We start from the raw sequence: 13,327 nt of genomic DNA on the forward strand, positions 1-13,327 counted from the left end.
CATTTTGACTTGATGCTGTCCCTTTAATGCTGCAATTAATGTAGGCAGAGACAGTGTGTTTAAACCAGAAGTCCCCAAATTGGGGGGGCAGGGTCTAAGGTAGCCCACGTTGGGGGTGGCACCCAGCCCTGCTCTGCCCCCCCCCCCCAAGCTCTGCTCTGACCCTGGCCCTCACCCCAGCCCCAGCCTTGGCCATGGCTTCTACTCCTGGTTCCACTCCCAGCTCCTGCCCCAGTCCTGCCCCTCCAGCCTTGGGCCCCAGCTGCAGCTCTGTTCCCGGCCCAGACCTGGCCCCCTTGCTAGGGTTGCCAACCCTCCAGTATTGGCCTGGATTCTCCAGGAATTAAAGATTAATCCTTAATTAAATATTGTCATGTGATTAAATCTCCAGGAATACATCCAACCAAAATTGGCAATGCTACCTCTTAGCTCCCCTGTCCATGTTTCCTCCCCACCAAGGAGCCAGGGCCCTGCTCCCAGGGGATGGGCATGGACAGAGTTAGGCAAGGGGCCATGACTGAAAAGTTTGGGGACCACTGGTTTAAACGCTAGCAGCAGTTCACACACGGCTCATTGTACAGATGGCCTCTTCCCAGAATTTGGCATTGCTGCTGTTAATACATTTGCTCCAAACCCATTTCATCCTTAGCTGTTTTTAGTTTTATGTAGCTGCTACCAATGCTGAGGAGAGTTCACACACACACACATGCTGCATAGCTCGATGGAGGCGCTGCAACATCAGGTGGCAGAAGCAGGGTGGATTTATTTTCAACGCTAAGAATCCTGGGGGCTCTTTGGGTCAGGGTGTCCCTCTTTCTCCTTGTCCCAGCTGCAGATATCTGTATAGTGGCTGAAGTTCTAGGGCATCATCTCCTGAAGTGGATCATCAAGGCAAATATACTTGTGTTACGGGTCCACAAATGGATCATCAAGGCAAATATACTTGTCACGGGTTCACAAAATCGGTGCTATGCCCCCAGCTTTGGAACAATCTCTAGGAGGCCTTCACTGTGCTTGACCCTCCTAGGATCCCATTCTTCCTCCAGGGTAACCCATCTCTCTTCACCACCCCCTTAGACTGGACCTCTAGGCCTTCAGCACGCCTGCTTCACACCACAAGCTCTCTTCGGCGAGTCCACCAGAGAGAGAGACTCCTGATGGAGATTTGTACACTCTTCAGAGATTAATGCACCTCAGCAAGCGTTTGCAGTGATGCTCGGACAGCATTGTCAAAAGTCGGGTTTATTAGTCAACTGGGACACAGCACAGGAAGGCCTTAGGTTAGCATAGAGACATGACGGTCAAAGCATCGCCCATTCTGCTTAGCCCAGCGCCCAGCCCTGCTGCAGTGAGCCCCGTGTTCAAGCTCTATGTGTCTCTCAGTCCGACCTCCTTGGTCAGACTCCAGGTGAGAGCCCCAATCCGTTCAGCAGCCAATTCTTTTGTTCTGGTGCTGGGGAATGTTGCCCAGCTTCCCTGCTGAGAGGTGGGTGTGACATTCCCCTCTGGTGTTATCTGGCCCGGTGATCTGCTAGGCCACACTAACCCTTGACTCTGGGAGCCAGCCTTACCCTGCTCTGCTGTGAGAGCCCCCACCCCACCCCCACCCCTGGGCCATTCATGCACAGCCTCTGGCATGTCAGCTGCTCCCAGCTACTTGCAAGCGAATGACACTAGCCAATATCTCTGGTCCCAGACACAACTCTAGGAACCTCCGTCTTGCACTGTCCAGTTATGCCCACTGGATGCTGCAGCTTATATAAATTAATCGATTTAACAAAGACATTGATATGTACCAGGCTTATTATCCCAAGGGGAGCCTCTGACACTCTGCATACCAAACACACTGCTTCAGGTAGAATAAACAAACAGATTTATTAATTATAAAGATCGATTTTAAATTATTATGCATCAAAGCACAAGTCAGATTTGGTCAAATGAAATAAAAGCAAAATGCATTCTAAGCTGATCTTAACACTTTCAATGGCCTTAAAAACATAGCTGCTTCTCACCCAGAGCTGCTCATGGGGCTGAGATTGCTGAATCCATGCCGCTGGGGTAAGGAGTGGATTTTTCACATCTCCTGAGAGACGGAAGAGTGCTCTATCTAATTTTGTGCGTAGACCTGGCCTCTCAGAGCCAGGGTGCCATTCATACCAGGCTCTAGCCAGCCTCGAGCGCAAACGGGTTTTTTCCTTTCCACCTGCTGAATAACAATGGCATATAATGGAATTTGAGGTCATATAGATTCAAGGCTAACATTACAGAAAATTGCCACTTTTATCACAACTGATCTTATTAAGTACAAGCTTTGTACAAGTCGTTACAATCATGTCCTCTGATGGTCTCTGTGGAGTTATGGTTAGCAATTAGTTAGGAAGAGAGTTCTGACTCATGAATCTACATCTCTATGCTTTAAAACCAAGCCTGTTGGTTGGGTGGGGAGAGACAGGTACTGTCCATGTTGATTTAATCAGCTGGTTGTGCATATTATGTCTAGGGAAATCCACTGCAGACTCTTCTCCTTAACCTTTTAAGCCCAGGAATGCCCTGCAAAATCTTCTGTTTATAATTTAAAGTGTAAGAGCTTTGACCAAGGAATGCCTGCTGGGTCATAAATGCAAAACCTTTAGTGCTAAGATCAAAGTTATTATCTGTTACCCATGACTGGAGCGAGGGCAGCATGGAGAAGGCGCAAACATTTACCAGCTTCACATGCAGTGTCATGATGAGAATTGATCGTTTTACTAAGTTTTTGAGGCACAGTCCTGATGTTCCTCAGTTCAACGTGTCTTGTTGCAGCTAGTTTTGCATCTGAGTAACTTGTCAACCATACATGCGTAAGGAACCACTTTGCTTGTGACTCCTGAGCACATAAGATGTTTGGCCTTAAATTATACTGCAGTGCTTCAAGACCTAATCGCTTGAAACCTCACACAAAAGAGGCTAGTTAAAAAAACAAACATACATTTGAAACTCTGTTTATATTCCCTTGAAAAGTCTCACCAGGATCTCTGCTGGTACATTCAGAACAGTTTCTGGTAGGTGCTAATGCTGTGTCCACAGTAGGGGAAATGTGAGAATCTTATATTAATGGTGGCTATTAACCTACTGCTTAAAATCTCATATTTACAATGGATGTTATTCAATATCTAACTCACTATTATCGGGATTTATAGAACATATGAACACGTAATCTTTCATAGCATTAGCACACAAAAGTGATAGCTTGAAATACATCCTAATTATTTTGAACACGGCAATTCCCAATGTTTAGGGTTGCTGCATGTCTTCAGACTTCTGCCAGAAGCTGTTCGGTGTCTTTGACAGATGGGAACCAGGTTACCTGTCACAAGTCACTGGTAACACCTATATCACACTGGTTGTGGTTCAACTTTAAAACTACTCAATCTCCCCCAAAGACTGCTGCTACTAAGTTTGTCTTTAATGAGAGTTGTTAGCTGTTTTGTCTAAGGCAACGTGCCTCTAGTTAGTGCATTTTAATCATTTGCGTTGAAATAAGGACGGCTTTAAGAGTGAGATAAAGTCTTGCTTTGGTCATGTCTCATCTGGGAGACGCCTCTATGTACTTAGCACCGCTCTGGCTTTATGGTCTATGGATCTTCTTCCATCAAAGATCTCTGTGGTAGTTAATAAGAACTCTCTGTCCTCCCTTAGCACCATGACTTCAGCGAGGACGTTGCCACAAGGCAAACATGCTATGCCAGGCTCCTGGCATGCACACAGTGCAGGGTGAGTTTGGGCAGGCAGTGGGTGGTCCCCACACTCCTGCTAGCATTCTGGGAAACAGCAGGCAGTACCCTGGGCCCACAGGATTTTTTTGCTGGCTCTGACAAAGCAGCCTGGGCTTCAAAGCCAAGCATCCAGCCAGCTTCCCCAACTTGCTACAAATCCTCAGCCGGGTATGAAAGCGCCCGCAGGGCTGCACATGCACTGCTCTGCTTCTCTGCTGAGGCTTGGCCTGGCGCTTGGAAACCAGGGGTGCAAGCTGGGGCCAATGGCTCTCAGCACCCGGTTCAGCCTCCAGCGCTTTCTGCCCCGTGGACTCCCGGCTCTCCTGCCATCAGAACATCCAGCAGCGTGTAGGGAAGGAAATCACTGCAGCGCGGCTGCCCTGGCGCATCAATCTGCGGGGTGAAAGTGTAACGCCTGCCTGCCTCAAGATGGCATGCCTCCATACAAAGCCATTTTCTCATTTCCCCTCCGCCTTTGCAAAATGGCGTCCCATGGCGCTAACGCCTGAATCCTCGCGAGAGCGCAACGCCCAAATTCCTCGCGAGAGCAGGCCCCTGGTTTATTAGGAGCGTGTAGTAGAAGCCACCACCCCTGGCGGCTACCTTCTACAGGCGGGCGTGGCCCGACGGGAGAGGGGCTGAAGCGTTGGATTCGGTGCCGCCTGCCGGGTGGGCCCGGCTCTCGCATTGTGCGTCCCGGGGAATTGGCTCCGCTGGGGCTGAGCCGTACACGCGCAGGCCGGGCCAGCCGGGCCTCTCTGGGATTCTGCCCTAGCCGCTTGGCTTCAGCACCTCAGGTGATGTAGAGACTGGTGTAGCCAGCACGTATAACGTTTGGGGACTGATACCAAGCTGCTGAAGGGGGTAAGCGCTTTGGCAGGGGCGGATTAAAAATTCAAAAATGATCTGAGAAACTGGAGAAATGGTCTGATGTCAATAGGGCTGAAATTCAATAAGTGGCAAATGCAAAGTTTCTCCACTTAGGCTGGGCACAGTCACTTGTGGCCACACACAAAATGGGCACTGACTGCCTAGGCAGTGGAGAGTGCTGCAGAAAGGGGGGACTTGAAGCCAGTAGTGGACCACAAGCTACATGAGCCACAACAGCTACAGCATCTGTTGTAAGAAAAAGCAAAACATCCTTCTGGGATGTATTAGCAGGAGTGTTATGTGTTAAGACACAAAGGAAGTAATTCTTCTCCCCACTACCTGCACCTGATTAGGGCCTCCTCAAGTGGAGTATTATGTTGACTTAAGGGTATTCACCCAATGAAAGCCTCTATGCTGCAAATGTCTGTTAGTCTATAAGGTGCCACAGGATTCTTTGCTGCTTTTACAGATCCAGACTAACACACTACCCCTCTGATAAGTGGAGTATTGTGTCCAGTTCTGGTGCTACATTTCAGAAAAGATGTGGACCAATCTGGGAGACAGTCCAGAGAAGTGCAATAAAAATGATTAAAGGTCTTAGAAATGACCTGTAAGGGAAGATTGAAAAAATTGGGTTTGTTTTAGTCTGGAAAAGAGATGACTGAGAGGGGTCATAAGTTTCCTAAGTATATAAAAAGGTTGTTAGGGAGGAGGAAGAAAATTGTTCTTAACCTCTGAGGATAGGACAAGAAGCAAATGGGCTTAAAATTGCAGGGTGAAGGATGCTTTAGGTTTTAAGATATTAGGAGAGAACTTCTTAACTGTCAAAGTGGTTAAGCACTGGAATAAATTGGCTCGGGAGGTACAAGTGGAATCTCCACTCATTGGAGATTTTTAAGAGCAGGTTAGGACAAACACCTGTCAGGAATGTATCTAGATAACTAATCCTGCCAAGAGTGCAGGGGACTGGACTAGGTGACCTTCCTAAGGTCCCTTCCCAGCTCTATGATCTCTAGTCCCAGCTCCTGACAGAGTGCTTTGCAGTGACATGCAGAACATGGGAAGGTGTCCTTGACTGTTTTGGCTTAATAGCCATTGCTGGACCTGCTCTCCACATGTGAATCGTGCAGAAGCTAGTTCTTTGTGAACCCAGCTATATTGTATAAACTCTTTGATGGAAGAAACTGTCACTGTGGCTGCTTTTCTCATTTTGGGCTTTGTGGCTTCAGCATCATTGGGGCTGTGGAATGAGGAACATGGCTGAAAAGAGAAATTGTTACTGTATTGAAAACAGGGATTCCTCGTAGCTCTGAGCCCCCTGAGATTATTGGAAGAGCAAAAGAACAAAGGATCTAATTCTTGTAATTCACCATTACAAGCGTTACTTCCATTTTTATTATTGCTGTACCTAGGCCCTGCTGCTGTATTCTTTGAATAATGTTTAATTTCTAGAATGCTATGCAGAAGCTAAACTCAGCCAAATTTCTGGTTGGTGGGATTAGCAAGGTGGTTTCTCGAGGCAGCTAATGTACCCTGTACAGGTGCCGTGCATCCTGTACAGAGTGATTAATTCAGTTGGATCCTTTCAGTTTCTGATCTGCTCTTTGTCTCTTCAAAATCCCCAGCAGTAAGTTTTTCCTGTGACACCCTGGGTAACAATGCAGTGCTGTAGATCCTGCAAGGGACTCCAAGTGAAACCACGCAAGTAAGAACTCTCCTCTGTTTTGTGGGTAGAAAAGCTGTTGGTGTCACTTAGGCATAAATCTAGGTAACTCAGAGGATGGCTTTCAAACTCTATGTGACCCAAAGTACCTTTATGTAAAGTGCAAGCTTTGTGTTAGCCTTATTTAAACTTTGTGTAACCTCTTGTGTTATGTGTTGACTACTGGCAGCTGCAAGGCTGCTTGGACACTGGGATGTAGCCAATACTAAATAAGATAGGTTAAAAGCAGATGCTGTAATTAAAGTTATATGCGAACAGAACGTGAGTTCCCACGTGTGGGAAAGTACAGATAACTGTTCACAGAAGAGGTATTTAACGAAAGCTAAAGTGGTTTTTTGCCAAGTATGATTTTTACCTGTTTAGTGTAATTATATTGCAAAGTGTATTTGGTAAGCATGGGAATGTAGGGACGTGAGGGGCAAGAAGGGGGGGTAAGGGAGGAGGAGGGTGGGGGAAATGGAAATGCTTAGCTGAAATCATGTATAAAGAGAGAGAGCTGTTTGTATCGTGTGTGCAGGATTTGGAGATTACATGTGTCTCCTTGCACCTTATTTGGGCTCAAATAAACCTGGTTTTGAAGTTTCTTCTCCACCCTGGTGTGTTAATTAGCAAGCAAGCAAAGTTATTGACCGGGCAAACGAACTCCCCACTGTTGCTGTCCTCGCCTCTGTGCTGGCAATAATGACAGTGCTTTTTCCTAAATGTTAAACTCCATGACTGGAAATCTCTGGTGAAGAGAGACATACGATTTGTGGCAGAGTATCCATGCCTCTGCTGCTAACTATCATCACAGCTTTTCTCCTCCATGCATATTGATTTTCATCTTTGAGCTTCATCAAGTCTTAAATTCTAACTTTGGGTGAATCTGTCATTTTGGAAGCTTCTTTGTTGTTCTGTTCTCCTGTGTTTGTGAACTGTGAGCTGCTGGATCAGCCTGAAAAAACTATGACCCACAGAAGGGACAAACATTTCTGGTACAGCCTGGCTTGGAGACCTCTCTGATTCCACCCAGCCTTTGGCCTGCAAATCCTTCTCCTCCAGGCACCCAGAATACATGTGGTTGGCACATGCTGACTGTTTGATACAACTGCATGAGGTGGCAGTGCTGAATTGCCCGGTAGTTCATACACCCTTGCCCCAAGTGGTATGGCTGACAGACTTCATCCTGGGTCTTAAAAATGGAGCGGAGATGTGGTGAGGCTCTCATGCTGATCCTTCTGACCAGTTGGAGAAGCCAGACAGGCAGTGGTGATAAAGACCACAGGTGATTGTTATAAGGCTGCCAGCTCTGCCTGCTCCTCGCAAGGTGTGTGGTGCTGATGCAGCATGACAGTGTGTGTCATTTTCCTTCCTGATGGTGGCTTTCCACGCCCTTCCTGTGCCTCCTGCACCTCACTCTAGCAGGTCCAGTGACACTGATGAGTGCCAAAGTCGCCGCAGAATATCCCTCATGTGGACATCAAGGTCTGAAGAAGAGAGCATTACATACAGAGAGCATGAAAAGGTGGGAGTTGCCCGACCATCTTAATTAATTAGCCTCTTAGAGTTGGTTGGGCAACTCCCACCTTTTCATGCTCTCTGTATGTGTCTCTCTCTCCTCACTATATGTTCCATTCCATGCGTCCGATGAAGTGGGCTGTAGCCCACGAAAGCTTATGCTCAAATAAATTTGTTAATCTCTAAGGTGCCACAAGTCCTCCTGTTCTTTTTGCGGATACAGACTAACACGGCTGCTACTTTGAAACCTGTAAATATACAAAGAGCCTTTGTTGCTAAGAACCATTAAGTGCTCACAACAGTTTGCAAGTTTCTCTAAGTGAGGTGTAAATCAAACCCTGTATTAAAATAGGTGTGGGCAGAACTGCAATGTTCTATGCATTAATCTTTTTTTTTTTTTTTCCCCCATAGCTAAGAAGTACAGTGGCTTTCTGGCTTCAGAGTCCCATATCAAACAGATTCCTCTGACCTTGGGTCAGGGTCTGAACAAAGCTGCCAAGTTCCCCTCCCTCTTTGCTCACAATGAAAACATGGTGGCCAAGGTCAATGAAGTCCAGTCTATCAGCAAATTTCAAATGAAAAAGGTAAACAATAAATGCAAAACCCCAGAAGTCAGTTACACAGCATGTGATGGGAGTCAGGACTGTAATGAAGTTATTGGCTGCCTGCCATTATACATGGATTTGCACTGTCAGGGCTGGACTGCAGTTTTCCTCCAGTGTTGTTAAGGAGGCTGCTAGTGGAAAATATCTTGTCAATCTCAGTTTGTGTGTTTAGGGAACACAAAGCATTCAGATGTAACCTGAGGATGGAGGGAATTTACAATTTGTTTTAAACTACAGATGCAAGTTAAGGGGCCTGAACTTGGAAAATGCTGAGGGCTCTTGATGCTCACTGAAGTCAGTGGGAATTAAGGACATGCGCAGCACCTGGCATGATTGGCTCCTGCAGTTAGGGAGGATCAAGTGGTCAAGCTTCAGTTAGCCAGGAATTAGGATAATAGATTTGTATTATATAGACTGATGTATGTAGTAGCTGAAGCTTTATGCTTAATACTGTGCAAATGAACTTCACAGTCTTACAGGTGAAACAGTGAGTTTCAAGTAGTGCTTTCTTATGTTTGCTTTAAAAGTTTAACTTTCAAGAAAGTTAATATAGAGGATGGAACCAGAGTTTTAAATGAACACAGCCCTAATTCAAATGCTTAATCTTCATGTCTGGCAGCATGATGGTCAAAACCTGACTCAGCAAATATTGCTTGACTGAGTATTTCCCATCAAGCTTAATTGGCCACTTGATTTAAAAACAACTTGAATGAACCAAGAGCAAAAGTGTTAGTCTTTGAACATATCAATCTTTCACTAAACTGCTTGAGCTACTGAATTCCTGGCACTGCAGTATTGATCTATTATTTCCATTTTAAACTTTTCTTCAGTCTGTAATCTGGCTATATATCATAGATTTGAGCAAATTTGGTACCCAGGGTGTAGTGTTTACAGAAGGAAAAGCAAAGCTTGGTGGCTGAGATGCAAAAAAGCAGAAATAATATGATCCTAATGATTTTTCTAATATGAAAAATATAAACAAAACAGATTATTGTAAAACAAATATTCTGTGCAGCATGGATTAGTGATTTTGTGGAACCTGTTGGTTGGGGAGGAGAGATTTATCTTTAAAAATTTTATTGCACAGTGTAGGGAGGAGTGTGTATTGGACTGGGTATTGATAAAATTCAGTTCTCTTCCCTGGTCTGTCATTGATCTTATGGTGTAGAGCAAGTCACTTAACCTCTGCCTCAAGTTTCTGATCCACAAAACAAGAATAATCATACTTACAACCTTTTTTAAAGTACTTTGAGATCTTCTAATAAAAAGTACTGTATAATCATCAGCAAAGATTGCACCCAGTTTTTTAGCATACATGTTTCGTTACAGCATGTGGAAGCCAGTGGCAAAGTTATGTCTGGTTTTTTTATAAAGGAACTGAAAAAATTAGGTTGAGCTTGGTCGAATGTAAAGCTGTTCAGATCTAAATTTCACAAATGGTGCATTTAATGGAGTCTTCAAGTATCAAACTCTGGAAACTTTGGAATTCCATAAAGCATTTCCAGGCTGTGGAGGAATTGTTGTAATTGGGGAATTGTAAACCCTGTAGTATAACATTTTATCTTTTAAAAAAAGATTTATGGGAAGACTCAATTGCAGCCTACAGATGGATTCCAAAGATTTAAACCAGCCCCTTAATCTAATTATGTACATATTTTGATGACTGAATCTACTTAAGCTATTGTATGGTTGTCTTTAAACTGACTGTACTATAAAGTCTGTATCAGTGGAGCTGAATGATGACATTGTCCTTCTCCCTGCCCCAGGTGCTTTGTCTGGCAGTGGCTGTTGGCCATGTAAAAATGACTGAAGATGAGCTAGTCTACAACTTTCACCTGGCCATCGACTTCCTGGTGTTCTTGCTGAAGAACTGTCAGAATGTGCATGTTGTACATCAAGAGCACCATGGGGAAACCACAGCGCCTCTACTAAACTGGTAGTAATAAATGTTTCAGAGCACCCAGTCACTCTGCGTCTGTCTCTCCTCATCCAGAGTTTTCAGTCGTGTTAGGACTCTTGCTCCCAATCCTTTTGAGTAGCTGTCTCATTCTATTAGACTGAGACCTCTGCTGTACCTTGCCATTGTCAGTCACCTCCTGCGTACTTGTTTGTAACTTAACCTTTATTGGAGCTGCTTGTGATTCAGCGTTTTAGAGCAGTGATTCTCACCCCAGGGATGCACATACCCCCCTCTAGCTATTTGCTTAGTATTATGACAGGTTACATGAAATGCACTAGCCAAGTCAATACAAACTAAAGTTTCATACAGACAATGACTTGTTTATATGGCTCTATGTACTTTCATTTCAGTGTATAGTACAATATTTATATTCCAATCAATTTATTTTATAATTATATGGTAAAAATCAGAGTAAGCAATTTTTCTGTACTAGTCTGCTGTGACACTTTTCTATTTTTGTCTGACTTTGTAAGCAAGTCGTTTTTAAGTGAGGTGAAACTTGGGGGTACTCAAGACAAATCAGCCTCCTGAAAGGGGTACAGTAGTCTGGAAAGGTTGAGAACTACTGTGTTAGAGCAGCCCTTATGCCACTGAGAGAGTACCTAAAGTTAAATGAGGAGCAGCCACAGTTAAATGACAGGGATCAGCAGGGAGGCTTCTCATAAAGATGAGCTGCAAAGCCAGATGAGTTGAGCAGATTCCCATCCTGAAGGCTCTCACCAGCTAGTCAGAAGCCTTCAACATGGAAAGATTTCTTCGATGAAACCCTTTTAAAGCCCTTCTTAGAATATGATGTCTTCACAGAATTTTATAAACCCTGCACCCCCCCCCCCGCCACCCAATCAGTTTTAAAATCCAACCAAGAGTGTATGCTTTTTAAAAAAAACAAAAACTCCAAAGAGGAGTAGTATTTTATAGCTCAGCAAAGCCTTAGCATGGATAGACCCATAACTGGCCTTTATCTTGAGAGTACTGAGAAGTAGGCACATGTTTGAATTAATGGTATGGTTCATAGAGACACCATGAAGAGAAATATTAAATCTGCCTGAATTTTGTTGTCTTCTGATAACACTTAGGACAAAACTCTTAAGATATTAGAAGGGAAAATATTTCTCTTTTTCAGTTGATTTACTTCATATATTTGACAATGTGTATAGTTTCCTCTTGCGGGTCTAAGTCACAGTAAGATTGACAGAAACTTCCTAAAAGTGTGTAATTGTAAAATCTCAAATTTGCGAAGGGTCTGAAACTACTTCTAACTAACATCTTGGAAATGACATGCATTTGACTGTCCCTCTAATGGAAATATACATAGCAGGTTATGTTCCCTTCCCAGTGAAAACTCAGTGGGAGTGGCAAACTTGTCAATGTGCCTGTGTGAAATGGGGAGGTACCCCAAATGTTATAGAAGAAAGAAAAATGCTTGGAAAGCTGTTTTACTGTACTTCCTTCTAAAAGGATAAAGAAATAAGGTTTAAATACAGTAAAATCAATGCTTGCTGTTAGTGGAGTTTCAAGCCACACTGTCTAGTCTCGGCAGAGATTTTCTGCTTCATTGAAATCCTCCCAGGGTGTCATTGCTCTTTAAATGCTTTTTAGCAGGTTTCTGGGTTACTAGGGATCACTGGATATATTTGAATTCAAAACTGCACCTCCAATTTCACTGGCCTGTCACCTGCTTTGTTCCAAGGAAAAAGCATGCAGAAAATCCATGTCTGTGGATGATTTGAAACAATGTTACCTTTCTAATGAGCCCAGTACGAGAGAGAGAGATGGCAGGTAGCCCTACACTGTATATCCACAGAGAACAGGACCAGAAAGGCTAGTCAAAGAAGATTCCCCTCAGCTGGCTGTGCCAGTTTGTTTGAACTTTGGAGAAGACCTCATGTACAGATGGTAAAAGTCACTTGGACTCACTCTTTCACCTTGGCTGAGACTGCTAACAATGGAATTAATTACTCAAGACTTTCAGTGGCTTTTATAATGGTACCTGTTTACTTAAAACTAGACTTAGCACAATTCTGCAGGCTACTGAGCAACAGTTAGTTTTTGAGAACCTGATCCCTACCAACCTGTACTTTGGAACAAGGTGAGTAGAAACCCACAGGTGAAGTCTTCATGTTCTATTACCAAGTCCCTGAGCCATCCCCTTTCCTGGGATCTGTACTCTGCTTTCTCTGTTCAGCAGGTCACTAATAAATCTTCACCTTCGTTTCCAGAATGTACTGAGGCACCATCAAGGGAACAAAATGCCTTATTCACTTTTTGGGTTTCAGGGGGAGAATCACTGTTTGCCAAACATGCAAAAAAGAGAGATTGAGCTTTCCAGGTAGTATGGTAACATTCTCAGGAGTGTCTCTCTAACTTGACAAGAGTTAGTGAGCAGGATGTACAGCACCATGCTGACGGAGGGAGGAGGTACCTGCTCTGCAGCTCTCTACTGCTGATATACAGGTAATTCCTTTATTTTAAAAGGACAGACATCAGCTCCTGCTTAGTAATATTTACTCCAATCTCCTGGAGCCAAAACAATATGCCTTCTAATAAGAGCTATGTGATAGCTTCAGAAATCCTATAGTGGCTTCAGTGGGGCAGCTAGTGGCCCGAACTGAGCCACTAAAATCCTATGAGCTTTTCATGCTCAAAGAAAACATGGCGATAGCAGCGGTGAGCTGTCTCCCATGGTGACTTGGGATTATCCTTAGGCAAGGTAAAAGGCTGGCATCACCTTGACACAGTTAATGTAGTGTGCCGTTGCCTATTGTTCCTGTAGGGCTTTTTAGTTGTAGCCTAGAAAAAGGATATAGGACTACAGCTGTGTCACTGTGGCCGGTGATCCCGTCTTCGCACCAAAGGGTTAAAGGTTTTAGCTCCATTATACTGGCCAAGCTTGAATTTGGGTGTTCATTCAGTCTAC

At 44.3% G+C, this 13,327-nt stretch overlaps 1 pseudogene; it reads left to right on the forward strand.

Annotated features, from left to right (window-relative positions):
- Positions 1-1,294: 1,294 nt before the first annotated feature.
- Positions 1,295-10,603, forward strand: LOC120392634 (annotated as a pseudogene).
- The last annotated feature ends 2,724 nt before the right edge of the window (positions 10,604-13,327 follow it).

This window comes from Mauremys reevesii, unplaced genomic scaffold (assembly GCF_016161935.1).
Source record: "Mauremys reevesii isolate NIE-2019 unplaced genomic scaffold, ASM1616193v1 Contig106, whole genome shotgun sequence".
Lineage (NCBI taxonomy): Eukaryota > Metazoa > Chordata > Testudines > Geoemydidae > Mauremys > Mauremys reevesii.